We start from the raw sequence: 15,162 nt of genomic DNA, 5'->3' as shown, positions 1-15,162 counted from the left end.
GGCATAAACATGTGTAAGCCCTCCATTGGCTATAACGTGAATATGCAATGTAATGATAAAAAGGAACAATCGCGAGCAGCCATTCGAAGCTTTATGACACTCCAACACGCAAGTATTCACAGCCAATTGTAATTGTGATGGATTATTTATAACCCAGAGGTTTCTAAACGCAGACGCGGTGATCGAACTTGTGTTGCTTCCTGTCGTCTTACTTCCAAGACGAGCTCGCGGCCCCTGAGCTATCATCACCAAGGGTCGATATTTCTCCCAACATCCCTTCAGACCTGAATTTTGATCAAGTTTGTGCGCTGGGATTGGGACAAACAGATGCTTGCACGAGCTTCCCAGTGCATTAATATCTAATGTAGCAGGCTTTGTAGATTGTGAAACACACACACACCTGTTTTAGAGGCAGGTTGTGGGTCTCTAGCAACATTTTGGGGCATGCACACTTTAGAGCATCATATTTTCATGTAATTCTACATACATTCTATACTTGTTTTTGCGGCAGAACTCCTGTATTTAGGTTCCTATAAATGAGAAATGTGCTGGTAGCACATGTATGTGAACCGTATACGAACCTAAACAACACATGTGTGGCGTATTTAGCATACATATGATATGTATGATTGATACATGTCTGTTTTATACAAGAAAGACATATTTTTCGTTTGGTTACATATAACATACATCATGAATTGTATAGCAGTCGGCAACTCTGTGGCTGAGTTGGAAAACTCGTATGAAGAGTACTTTTTCAGATGCCGAAACATGTCACCTATCAAGGAATCTACTTTAGAGATTCAAAAAATATATACCCATCTGAACCTTTTTAAAGTATTTATGAAGTTCCGTTTAGAAGGGGTATGGGTGGGGTTCCCAAAGTTATATATGGGGTCCAAAAACGTGTTTCCTTTGAAAATCTCCATTGAGATATTTTGCTTTCACCCATGAAAACACCATTGAAAGGGTCGCCACCAAACAAGAAGTTATTGCCTGGTCCTGAAATCCCTTTTTCACTTGTTTGGGGATAATCAGTCCAGCGTTTTTTATATACTCCAAAAAAGGCCAAAAGTATCCCAACTCGGGTTAGTGGTATTTTAAGCTTGCGGGCCTAATGTCGGAATCGTACATGTTTCTTTGGGGCCCCCATTAGTCCTTCTTGCAGACAGGGTCGCATGCATGCATGTGTACCACCAAAGTGGCGAGTGAAAACACAGCTAGTCTGATTAGTTTGTGCTGTTTGGAAATCTTTCAGATGTCCTTCATTGATGTCTGTGTACTTTCTGTGCAGTCTCCATGCTTCAAAAACATTAAAAAGGGTAATAGTGCACCCCCCAGTCCTAACCATAGGAAAGGCGTGCAGGATCACAAAGGGGTGCAATGTATTTTATTGAATCTATTATATTTTTGTTCAGTGCTGGCCCTAATCCAGAAGGTCTTGGAGTGCTTAGAAGGTTCAAAAGGTGGAAGGTTAAAGGTTGAAACAGAAGTTACAAAATGTTTTCAGGATAGGCTAGGAAGATTAGGATAGATAGGCAGTTGCAGAGGAGGAGTACATTAGGCGTGGGCACACAGTTATGCTTTGAGGAAAGTGGTGATGGAGGGTGCAGTGTGGATATGAACTGGGTGGATGCTGCATGCTCTAAGTGCCCACTGGGCAGATGCTTGTTTGTGTGTGCATGTTAGTTTGCAGAGAGGAATGTCTAGAAGATGCCTGCTAGCTTGCCTGGTGTTTGTGTGGGTAATGGGGTTCAGTTTGTCGTGAAGGTAAGATGGGGTTTTAGGTGGATGGATGTGAATACAGTTCACAGTCCATTGAAGGCGATTCACTGAGGTATGGGGAGCCAGTTTAGCTAGGTGAGAGCTGGGGTGATGTGTGAGCATTTGGGTAGGTGAAGGACGAGCCTTGTTGCTATGTTTTGTATGGCTTGCAGGGGAGCAAGTGTGCTCTTGGGGAGTCCAGTGAGTAGAGCATTCCAGTAGTCCAGTTTGGGCAGAACCAGTGATAGAACTGTGGTGCAGAAGTCGTCTGGGGAAAGGATGTGTTTTCTGTTGAGAGTGAGGTGCAGTTGTAGTTTGAATGTTTTGGTGAAAGCAGCTGTGTGGCTGGCGAAGGAATTCTTGGGGGTCGATGATGAAGCCAAGGCATTTGAAATGTGTGGAGAGGGATATGCGTGGGTTGTCTGCGGTGAGTTCTTTGATCGAGTGAGGTCATGTTTGAGGAGGTATTCCATTTTGGAAGGGTTGAGGTTGAAGAATTGGGAGGCAACCCATGTGGTAATGGTGAAGGGACAGATTTTGAGGGTGTGGCATTGTGGAGGCGATGTGCCTGCGTATTTGTGGAAATGGACATTGTGTTTGTTATTGGTCTGTACGAAGGATTCTACACCTAGGTTAAAAAGAATTGGAGACAGGGAGCAACGCTGGGGGACCTCATGCTTAACTGAGGTGAGGTCAGATTTTTAAGGGAGCATGGAGACAAAGTGTGTTCTGTCCATGAGGAAGGAGGTAAACCAATCTAGGATGGTGCTAAGAGTTCCATACTGTGGGATAGGTTGTTGTGGATAATGGTGTGGTTGATATTATTGAAGGCTGCAGAGAGGTTGAGGAGTACAAGAGTGACTGTATGCCCTTTGTCAGTGATATTGTGGAGGTCATTGACAATGTGGTCTCTGTGTTGTGTTCAGTTCAAATGCCAGACTGGAAGGGGTTGAGGAGGTTGTTTGTGGTGATGTGTTGTTGCAGTTGGATTGTGACAAAATGTTCCATGGGTTTAGCTGGGTATGGCAGGATATTGATGTGGCAGTCATTTTTTGGGAAACTTGGGGTTGAGGGAGGGTGATGAGAGTGTGTTTTTTTTCGGTTGGGTGGGAGGTGTCCCATGGGTTGGAATGTTTGGGAGTTGTGGTAGGAGTAGAAAAGCAGAGGTGAGGGCTTGTCTGATGTGTATTTTAGAGTTGAAGTAGTCCATAAATGGAGGTCCATGCAGAAGTGAATGGGTGTGTGAATGTGCAGATGATGGTCTGTAGAAGGATTTGCCATGTTGAATTGTTTCTGCGTACAAATGATGGCAGAGTTGGGTTATTGGAGGTAGTGTGCGGCTTTGGCAATGTGTATGACTGTTTTGCATTTGTTGCAGCAGTGTCTGAGGGGTGTCGTAGTGGTTCGGCATGGGTTCTTTCACCAGATTCTTCCTCAGGGTCTGGCTTCCAGCTTCAAAGAGAGAAGACAGCTTCGGGCTGAGAATCTAGCAGACAGAAATGGGATGATTTAGAAAATTGCAGATTCCAAAATGCCAGCAGAACACAGTAGGGAGCAGGGGAAATGGTGGTCAGTTGCATAGAAGTCAGTCAATAGGTCCAGGAGTACGAGGGTTGTGACTCCATCATCGTTCAGTAGGACACAATTGTGTTAATCCCCGATTCAGTTCTGCATAAAGGGTGCAATCCAGTCTGAATATCATTGTGACGTTTCTTTTCCTTAAAGTATAGCTCCAGTTGGAGGTCATTGTCTTTTGAAGGAGTTTAGCTAAAAGGGGAGGTTAAAAATTGGGCAATAATTCTTTTGAACTAGGAGGGTCCAAGGAGGGTTTTTCAGGAAGCCTTTGATGATCGACTGCTTCCAGGAGGCAAAGTTGCCATAAGCCAGTGAGAACCTGGGAAGGGGTCACAACCGATTGGAGATGATGCCCGAAATCTCGATTTGGATGGTGGGGCTAAGGATCAAGAGGTTTTGGCAAAAGAGTTTGAGGAACTCTTGTTCTGAGAGAATGTTACAGAAGAGAAAGAGCGGGTGTTGAAGGCACAGAACGGGGGGCTGCAGAGCAGGCTTTGTGAGAGACACATCATAGGGAATAGTTGACATTTGTTAGATAAAGAAGGCAGGCAGTTTCTCATAAAATTTGGCAGAGGAGGGCACAGATGTTGGTGAGAAAGGTGTGGGGAGTTTGAACAGTTTATTTTTATTTTGATGTGTTGTATGCTTCCCAGATCCTGAAGGTGAATTAGATCTATTGGACATCTATAATCTGATTGTTGTTGGAACTCAAGTGTCTTTGTTAAGAAGTATCCCAATCTTAGATAACAAACAAATTGTTTTGGCCACAATTTACTTCCATGTCGTCAGGAAATATATGACAAGACTAAGGGTATTTAAAGGCTCAGCCCTTCATTTCCTGTGTCTCATCTAGTTCCTGTCTGGTTGGCATCATGTTCATTGCCCCATGAATTGTGTTCTTTGTCCTCTGCACTTAATTCCCATGTTCCTGCTGACCTTTATCTTGATATTCAGATTACTACATTTTTGGAGTGCAGTTCTTTTTTCCACGTTCACATCTGTATCTACACTTGGAGATGTTTTCAGTCATCAAGCTTTCCAACTTAGCCTATAATTCGCCTTGACCACCACATTTACCAGATAATGTGAAGAACACCAGGCCCTTGTTTTATTTGTTCTTGTGGTTTAGCACACACAGACTCAGTGGATGTCCTTAAGTAAAAGTTCCACACATTTTGTCTAGAGTTCCATTTTATCTAGCAACTTGTCAGTCCATTCTTCACAGGCTACACACTTCTTGTTTGTGGTTGGGAACAAATTGTACTCCATACATGAATACATGAAGGCACAATCTCGGGACCGCAGGTTTTAGGCTGGCTTTGATGTTCTGTCTCTTTTCAATTTACCTTGACAACGATATTGGCTACTATCCGGGACTGAAAATTGATTAGAGACTTTGGACTGTCCACTTGCTCCAATCATAACAAATCCATCCCCTAAGAACACATGTGTCTAAGGTCTAAGCGTCACAGCATTCCTTCATTGTAGGCTGTATGAAAAGGAAAATCTTCTTGGCTGACTGAAAAAATGCTCTTACAGCTAAATTGTTGCCAAAGGTTCACACTCATCCTCCTTCCTAATCGCCCTTATTACAAATATACGGCTATCATGTACTCATCAAAGCATCCAAAAGCTGACAATCACACTCTAGCTGGTCCAATCAAGATGTATCTGCCAACAGAACTCTGTCCAGGACGGTAGAGACCAAGGGCCTGATTCACAAAACGTTTTCCTATGGGATTGTGCCATTATAAAACGCTTCTGTGAATCACGACCCAAGTGGCGTCAAGATCATTTCATTTGAACCACCATAACATGAACACTGGCCAGAAAATGTTAATTTAACGTCATATTTGGTGCAAGAAAACTTGTTCTCTCACAAAATCTTTAAATGTATCAGTAAAACAAAGGAAGTTCTCCAAATTGTCAAGAATTTGACCTCAACTAAATAGCCGCAATCTTTTTTTCCACATTCCCAAGAGCCCTGTGAAAAACTTAACACCTTCCTTGGCTCCAAAGCAATTAAAATTGTTATGGCGTTCCAGCTTCCTGCACCAAATATGTGTCTTCCTCTCTCAATTCCTACAATCATCCATTTCTAAGATTTAATTTCAGTTTTTCTAAGGTCCTCCCCAATGAGCTACTGACACAATGTAAAAGACCCAAACCAGACGAAGTTTTGAACAGCACCTGCCTTCACAGCTTATTGCTCTGACTTCTAAGCAGACCATGTCACTGACTTTATCAAACCCGCACTTTAACAAAGCCCCTTTCCAGATGGACTTAAGGCATATTTAATACCCCCACCCCTGTCCCACTAGTGCACTCTAACCACTGCCCCATTGCCAGCATATCATGGATTTCTAAAATCCTTTCAAAACAGCTACAACTAGAGCAAACCCATCCAAAGTACCAGAGGAACACCCCTCCTAACCTTTCACTCCTATTGAACATATAGCTGAAACACCCAATCGACTTTCTCCACTACCATAACTTCACATTCCACTCATACATTGGGTGATATGCAAATCTATTTATGAATTACCTATGAGACCACTCTCCTTCTGAACATGTCCAGCAGTGTGACTGTACTCAAGGCCTGAGAGCATGAAAACAGCCAGAATCTCAACAGCAGCAAAACAGAAGTTCTATTAAGCACAACACATCTGCTATAAAAACCAAAAGGACCTCCATCCACACCTCAACTTCTTTGGCTTCCCTGTTCCAATAGTATTTGAAGCAAAAAATGCCAGATTGAATTGTTATTCCGATCTAAGCATTCACTCTCAAGACTTTATAGAAAATAAGAGCTAGACAAGACAATGACGATTCGAACCACGTGTCTAGCTCCGGGCTCTGCTCTGCGTCACGTGTCAATACGGAGCCGAACCAGAGCCGAGACAGGGGTCTACACGCTGAGTGTATATTTAACAGGAATCTTTTCAGGTAAATTCCCGGTATTTAAAGTTTAGCTGTAGAAGAAGAGAAGGGAAGAGAAGAATAGAAAAGAGAACAGAAAAGAAGAGAAGAGTACTGAAGAGAAAAGAAGAGAGTTGAAGAGAAGACAATATAACATAAGCAGAAACGAGATAGGAGTCTTTTCCTATCTGTGCCGATTCGCTCGTGACCATGCAGTGCTTACTGTAACTTCTCAGTTTTCTGACTTTTAAAAATTTCAGTAATATTGAACAAACAGCCTCTTAAACCCGCAGTTGCTATTTTGTAAACTAAATGTTTATTGTTTGTGAGGGCATTCATTTTCTGATGGATGATGAATACATCTTTACAACGTGCTTAATACTGATGATCAGTTCTGTAAGCGGGGGACCAGAATTCGAACCGGTGTTATTCCACGCCGTCTTGCTTCCAAGACAAACGTGTTGCCCCTGAGTTATCCTACCAGCCTGGCTAAGATACCTGTTGCCAAAGGAGGTAAAGTGGGAAAGTGGGAAATGCTGGAACCTAGCCCTAGTGTTCTAATTCAGGAGTCAAATGATGGTCCACCAGACGAGAGTTCCTTCCTCTTAACATAACACTGACCAATTACATTGCTCAGACCACAGGTGGTATTACAGAAGCCTTGCACCTCTTCAAGTGCAAGTGCCTTGCCCGAATGCAAAAAATATACTCTTTCAACGCATTCTTGCACAAGTGCAAAAGCCATTGACCAGGGGAAATATCCAAGTTGATGATACACATTGTATCAAACTTGGAATTAAATCCTGAAGCACGCATTCAGGCCACTGAGCTATATTTCCATCTTTTACTATTTTGTACTACATTCATTTTCTTAACTTGTTAAATTATTTTTTCAGCCTCTTGTTCTCTGTGAGATTCACCTCTGGAAAAAACACCATCAAAATAAAAAACAAAATAACAAAATGCCCTGCATAGTTATATATCTTGTATAAATAATAAGAGAGACCTGTTCCCTGTATACCACGTGTTCCCTCAATACCATACCAGGGCACCTGGGGTACGAGCTTGCGTGCTGCTAGCAAGTGGAATATTCCAGAAGTGTGCCAACCAATTATAGAGGGCCACGTATCAAAGAGCTCTATAGTTTTAGTAGCCAACAGGACATCGTGTATTAGTCCAACACGGAAGATGACTTGCCCTTGGGGTGGGCTTAGTTGTACTCTGCAGGCTTTTGTATTTCAATGTATTGATTCCCTGGCCTCATCACAAGTTGGGCGCTAACCCTGGTGGTATTACCGCCAGGGCTATTAGCCCTACCGCCAAACCCCCAGCGCTATTAGCGCCGGATCACGTGTTTGGCAGAACGGTAAATCCCCATTCCCATTCAGGAATTTCCCATTCCCCATTGGGCCCAATGGGGAATGTTCAGCACTATTACCGCTGGTGGTAATAGCGCTGAAATTCAGCAATATCGCAGCGGATTTGCCCCCAGCTCAGAGCTGGTGGAAAATCAGCCAATCCCATGATTTGGCGGACCCTTAAATGCAGTGGTAATAGCGTTACCACCACATTTGAGGGTTACCGCCAAACTCATGATGAGGCCCTTAAGAGTGGAACATTTACTACTGCGGCTGGGTAAACACAAATGTAATCGTTATTTATTCCACCCTTTGGGTGCTAGACTAATGGTAAACAGATTTGCAAGGCAAACACGTTTACTAAAATGTTTGTTGTAGAGGAGAAGCCAAGTTCTCCTACTGGAAGTCCTGCCCCCATCTTGCCTATATGTTGCCAACCGGAAATTGCGACATGCGCAAGGCCAGTAATGGTACCTATACCGCGAAGAGTCCTTGAAACAAGGTATCCATTGAGAAAACCCTATATGTATCCACGAAGAAATGACGGTCTTCTGAAGGAAGTTCTGGAAGAAGTGTCAAAGAAAATGAAAGAGAAGACTGGTGATGTCACATTAAGCAGAAATGATGCACCCAGAAGAGATGCAGATGAAGAAAGAATATAGACCTTATAGAATCTGATGGTGAAGTAGCGAATTAAACGTTATTTCATTCAGGGGTTGCCCCACACTATGGTGATAATCCCTGCTACCAAGTGAGGATTCAATATATCTCTTTAACCAAAAGAAGGGACACATACATTATCACAAACAAGACATGTTACCCTCAGAACTCAGAAACATTAATACAGCTACTTAACAAATATGGGCTGTATGTGATATGATTAATAACATGTACACATTAATTGCTAAAATGTCATCTTTTTAATTCATTTACTTATTCATTGCACAAGTATCAGAAAAGCATTAAAAAACACATATACACCACATAAAAGTATACAATGTTAAATGTAGTGTTTCCACCACACAGAATCAAGTTTACAGATGCTTGATACACTCCGCAGTAGCAACTTAATTACTCTTGCTTCCTACTATGGAAAAAAAGCCCAACTTATATAAGTTTCTGTCCTTGGTGTTCTCAATAACTGGACATTCTTCAGGGGCAGGAATGTGTCTTGTGCTTTCTGTAGTCTTCTCTATTCTTTCCTCTATGGTTCCAGTTCCTATAACTGAGGGTACATACAAACATCAACACATTACTAACAGGGCATTGTCGGTTTGTTTATTAAACCTAGCCATCCCTAATCACCAATAGGGTTCCACAAGTATACAATTCTTAATCTACCTGTACCAAAAAACACTTGTAATCCTAAATTTTTACAAGTTCCTTAACAATTACAATTCTTGTTAATCACCTTTTAAGTGGTAGGGAGAGTTTGCCTATATCTGAACACAGCACCTAGGTCATTTCTAAGTATATCATACCCAGACAAACAACCAATCGTAGTCACTTCCCTCTAAACCTATTGAGAGAAACCATATCATAGGTATAGGATAATATCCTCACCTCGGTCACAGAGACTGGTATTCTCACTCTTGAGGAGGATTGTAGTTTCTTACTTAAAATCCCACCATGTACCATGGCCAATGCGGGTCATTTGTTCAATTTTGCACCATCCATGGCTTTAATGGAAAATGAAACCTCTATGAGTTTTTAAATTGCAATTTTAGGACTGCCTAAACTACCAAAACCTTTGCAAAATATACCAAGGCCCTTACCTTCATACAGGCTGTCTGTGTATTTCTAGCGGGTCCTTAGGTACCCCACAGCTTCAGGTCACGTTCAATGTCAAGGGGTTACTTTCACCTTAACTGGGTAAGTAGGATTCCAACACCTCCCTGTAGTGAAAACAGACCCATAGTGGATAGTAAACCAAGTCCCTATCTTCAGTGTCAAAAACTCACAGCCCACTCCGGTCTATAACTTACTTCTAACTCTTGGGGACAGCGTGCCCACCGTGTTCATCCAGTCTGCAGATCTGCACACTGGAAACACCTGGGATTGAGCCGCTAAATACTCGCAGGACGCTCATCTCATTGCAGTTTCGCATGGGATGACGTCATCACGTACAAACGTACCGCGTTGGCGTCGCGTCACTCCGCAGGAGAGAACCAACTAATGGTGTATAATTATAAGGACGTGAATAAGGCTCTTAAGTCCCTTTTCCTGTGGAGGGTCCTACAAAACTGCAACCCCAATCCTGTTCTCTTACCCCTCAACGTCAAGTAAATCTCGCTATCAGTGCCTGGACTCTGAGCAGAATACCCCGGGTAATGACATCATCACGTCCTCTGCAACGTGGACACGTAACGTCATGACGTGACTCATAGTCTTACTATAGTCATAGCAACCAGTGCAGGATCTAAGTGTCAAAAGTCCCCAGACGAGTTCTACTGCCAAAAAACTGCCACATTAGTCTTACTGACATCCTCTGAATGTATGGACTAACCCACAGGTAATTCTATCACCACAAAAGCACCTCTTCTTCATGTTGGTTGATACAGCCTGTATATCTAGGGGGTCCCTCTTTTCTGATTTTTATTCCACTATTGAATGAACAAACTACAATTACCTTTAGGTTTTCATCAGGGTCCCACAACTACCAGGGATAGACTGAGTAATTCTGCTGTCACATACATCTAATACCAAGTAACAACCAGGTAGGATGAAACATTATTTCTTGCAAACATCACAAATTGATACCCCAATTGCTTTACAATATATTCTTCATTTGTATTCTACTGGTTGCAATACAATATACACCCTGGGGCAGCATGGACTATGACAATGTTATTGCACTACATAAATAGTAGGAAGGATCAATTGCAACTTAACCTCTGATCTTCCTATTTTATATTATGCCACTCAATATTCTCATTCTGCCCTGTCACATGGCTATTAGTTAGAAAAATTAGTTTCTGTTCCAGATTGATTAATTTTCTATTGATTTCCTCCTGATTTTTCCCTCTAATCTTCTTCAAAATGCACCACTCAAATTCCATGAAGGAATGACCCTTCTCATCATAATGTTTAACTAGTGGGGATTTATCGGTGTGATTTTTGAGGCAGCTCTTATGTTCGATCATACGTTTCTTACACTTCCTGTTGGTTTTCCCTATGTACAACAATGCACAAGGACACCTAATCATGTAAATTACATTATCTGTTTGACAATTTGTATGTTCTTTCATTGTCCACTCTGAATTCAAACCTAGATTGACAGAGGTCATCTTGCGTGTTAACGGACACATGACGCAGTCACCACAAGGGTGGTGTCCCACTACCCTCAGTAACCCCCAGAGTGTACTCGCTCTCCCTTCTGGGTTGCCTATTTTCTGAATATCATTTTTCATGACTATATTACGAATATTAGTACTTTTTTTGAAGGCCACTAATGGTTGGGGAATGGTCATAATCTTTCTCCAATTCCTGCAAATGATGTTTTTTACTTTATAGGAGACATTGCTGAAGGAATTCACAAACACAAGAGGACTCTCTTGTTTGCCTTTATCTTTCTTTTCAAAAAGAGCCTCTAGATGGTTATTAAAAGCTCGCTTGGCTGATTGCTTGACTATTTTGGCTGGATACCCTCTGTCTGTCAGTTTGTCAATCAATATATTGGCACCTTCTTCATAGTCCATCTTAGTACTGCTATTGTGTTTCAGGTGAAGAAATTGCCCAAATGGTAAATTGTCCCGTACATGTTTAGCATGATGACTTCTGTAATGGAGCAAGGCATTTCTGTCGGTCGTTTTCACGAATGGTTTCACCAGAAGTTGATTGCCTTTATGGTAAATTGTCAGGTCCAAGTAGTTTATCTCAATGGAACTCATTGACGGTGTGAATTTGAGATATCTATTTTGATTATTCAGCCACACAAGAAAGTTGTTTGTTTCTTCCATCGAACCATGCCATACCACAAAGATGTCGTCGATATATCTTAACCATTGTTTTATGAATGATCTGAAAGGATTGACCCCAGAGTAGATAACCGTTTGTTCCACCATGTCAATGTACAAATTGGCTAAATTCGGCGCCATGGCTGCCCCCATGGCCGTCCCTTCCACCTGTACATACAATTGCCCCAGAAATTGAAAAATGTTGTTGGTCAGGGCTGTTTTGGCACACCATACAATGGAATCCTACTTACCCAGTTAAGGTGAAAGTAACCCCTTGACATTGAACGTGACCTGAAGCTGTGGGCTACCTAAGGACCCGCTAGAAATATACAGACAGCCTGTATGAAGGTAAGGGCCTTGGTATATTTTGCAAAGGTTTTGGTAGTTTAGGCAGTCCTAAAATTGCAATTTAAAAACTCATAGAGGTTTAATTTTCCATTAAAGCCATGGAAGTAGCAGAATTGAACAAATGACCCGCATTGGCCATGGTACATGGTGGGATTTTAAGTAACAAACTACAATCCTCCTCAAGAGTGAGAATACCAGTCTCTGTGAGCGAGGTGAGGATATTATCCTATACCTATGATATGGTTTCTCTCAATAGGTTTAGAGGGAAGTTACTACGATTGGTTGTTTGTCTGGGTATGATATACTTAGAAATGACCTAGATGCTGTGTTCAGATATAGGCGAACTCTCCCTACCACTTAAAAGGTGATTAACAAGAATTGTAATTGTTAAGGAACTTGTAAACATTTAGGATTACAAGTGTTTTTTGGTACAGGTATATTAAGAATTGTATACTTGTGGAACCCTATTGGTGATTAGGGATGGGTAGGTTTAATAAACAAACCGACAATGCCCTGTTAGTAATGTGTTGATGTTTGTATGTACCCTCAGTTATAGGAACTGGAACCATAGAGGAATGAATAGAGAAGACTACAGAAAGCACAAGACAAATTTCTGCCCCCGAAGAATGTCCAGTTATTGAGAACACCAAGGACAGAAACTTATATAAGTTGGGCTTTTTTCCGTAGTAGGAAGCAAGAGAGTAATTAAGTTGCTACTGCGGAGTGTATCAAGCATCTGTAAACTTGATTCTGTGTGGTGGAAACACTACTTTTAACATTGTATACTTTTATGTGGTGTATATGTGTTTTTTAATGCTTTTTTGATACTTGTGCAATGAATAAGTAAATGAATTAAAAAGATGACATTTTAGCAATTAATGTGTACATGTTATTAATCATATCACATACAGCCCATATTTGTTAAGTGGCTGTATTAATGTTTCTGAGTTCTGAGGGTAACATGTCTTGTTAGTGATAATGTATGTGTCCCTTCTTTTGTTTAAAGAGATGTAGCGAATTAAACAACATATTTGGAGCGAAATGAAGATTGCACATGCGCTGAAGCACTGAAAAAAATGTCAAACCATTTTACAATTGTATAGACACAGTAATGCAAGTAGACAAAGTAATCATAAGGCTGGCTACGTAGTAAATAGATTGCAGGCAATGCGCCAATGTATATATATAGAAATGTATAGAATCTGGATGTTCCACAACGCATTGTAGTAACCTTGGACCCCGTGAATGAAAGGGTTGGAAGTGTTGCGCAGCATAATAGAATGGCTGACGGCAAAGGAAGATTCGAGAAGGCTTGCCTGGCCCAGTGTCAAGAGTCAGGGCCGCCGAGAGCCTGGTTATCTACTAGAGAGGATAGAATAACGTGAGAAGCGAGCTGAGCTCCTGTTTGCCTCTGTGCCTTCACTCCCTTTTATTCTCAGACGCATAGAGTCTGCACAAGGACAAGTTCAAACATTGTAATTGGATGGCAGAACACAGGAGTGATGACGGATGTTGGACTAATTTGGTGGGGAGGCATGACTTGGCCGACCTCCCAGCACCTGGGGTACCAGCTTGCGTGCTGCTAGTGAGTGGAATTTTCCAGAAGGGTACAATAGTGCCAACCAATTATAGAGGGCCACGTATCAAAGAGCCCTCTAGTTCAGAAGCGAAGACATCGTGTATTAGTCCAACATGGAAGATGACTTGCACTTGGGGTGGGCTTAGTTGTCCACCTAACTTTAGAGACACAATCACAACCCCATACCCTCTAGAAAGTATATGTAGATCTTCCCCGTAGACCAACCACAAACCCACTTATGTTTCTTACTTTGCCACATAGTATGAAGTCACTTATGATGAATTTTTGCTATATAAGGATGTTTTTTATTAAATGTTTTCGAGAACTCTTGGAGCGAGCTCTGCAGCGTCTGTTGTACTCCCTGTTTTAACAAATGTTATTAAAACAGCAGGGATTTTGCCAAACTTCCTGAGTCTGTCTGATTATTGATGTATGATTAGGGCCTGCATCCCCATCCATCTCAGATACTGTTACCTCATCTTAAAGGGCCCACACAGGTTCACTTGGTAGCAGAGAGAGGATGGCTCAGACCTGTTGATTAGTAGGATTTTAGAGATTTTGGAACATCGGACATCCTCCGCCATTTAGCTGGAGGGTCGCAAGGCTTCCGGTGGAGAGCGACCGATATAGAATTTCTTGCAAGAAGACTGATACAGGTCGGACGGGTCCCTCTTTCACGAAATCCCTCCTGGTTTCCACAGGCGCTGAGCGGACCGAAGGTGACCGTGGCCATTTGCAGGGGGCCATGATCCCGAGTGTCAGGAGCCGAATGTCGAATGGTGAGTACATTGAGGGGACTGGCAAAAAATATGAGAATGGGGATTGTGGTAAAAGTATAAGGTAACGGGGAGTTGTTTGGTTAATATATGACGAAGAGCGTCAAGATGAGGAGCGTCTATATAGAGCCCCGAATCCTAAGCTCAAGGAGCTTCTAGAAGGAGTCATTTCAAAACACAAAGTGGGTACTTAGGCGGCACACAGATAAGGTCCGTGAGAGGGTAGTATAGGGGCACGAGATAGCAGCATAGAGCGCTGAAGAGATAGATGTTGAAGCCGACTAGTTTGTCTGTTTGTGTATTTTATGTATTAGAAGAGTGAAGTGTCGAAGAGCGACAAAGATAGGCTGTGTTGAGTAGAGATCAAAAACTGATATCTATCTTTTTAGTCATTGTCAGTGCTGACTGAACAGGTAGATTGGAGTAAATTGAGAAGTAGAGGCTTGGAGCAGTGACTGTTGGTGCATGCTCATATTTGTTATTTTTCTGAAATGTATTTTGTGTGAATTAACGGTAAGTACCGACAGTCAATTGAGACTCGTCATAATGGGAGATGTTACTCCATTAATGCATATTTGCAATCAACTGCCAAAACACACATCCAAGCTCAAACAGTATAGTGCGGAATGGGTTAAGGGTACCACAGATAAAATATTCATGCCATGGCCACAAGGGGGATCGCTGTCAAAAGCAGTTTTGCAACACATGATCACATGCTTGCACGGTGCGTACACAGGAAAGGAATTGGAAAAGAGGTTAGCTAGTTTAGAGTTCTGGAAAATGTACCCAGTGGAACAGGAAGATCCGCCTCCTGAGGATTGGATGCTTAATCAGTGTAGAAAGGAAGGTGTTGAGCCTTCTGCTGCCCCTACCGTGCCCGAAGTAAA

This window comes from Ambystoma mexicanum, chromosome 2p, assembly GCF_040938575.1.
Source record: "Ambystoma mexicanum isolate Mex_15411 chromosome 2p, UKY_AmexF1_1, whole genome shotgun sequence".
NCBI classification, from domain to species: domain Eukaryota; kingdom Metazoa; phylum Chordata; class Amphibia; order Caudata; family Ambystomatidae; genus Ambystoma; species Ambystoma mexicanum.
The sequence above is the reverse complement of the archived record's forward strand: the minus strand, read 5'-3'. Positions refer to the sequence as shown.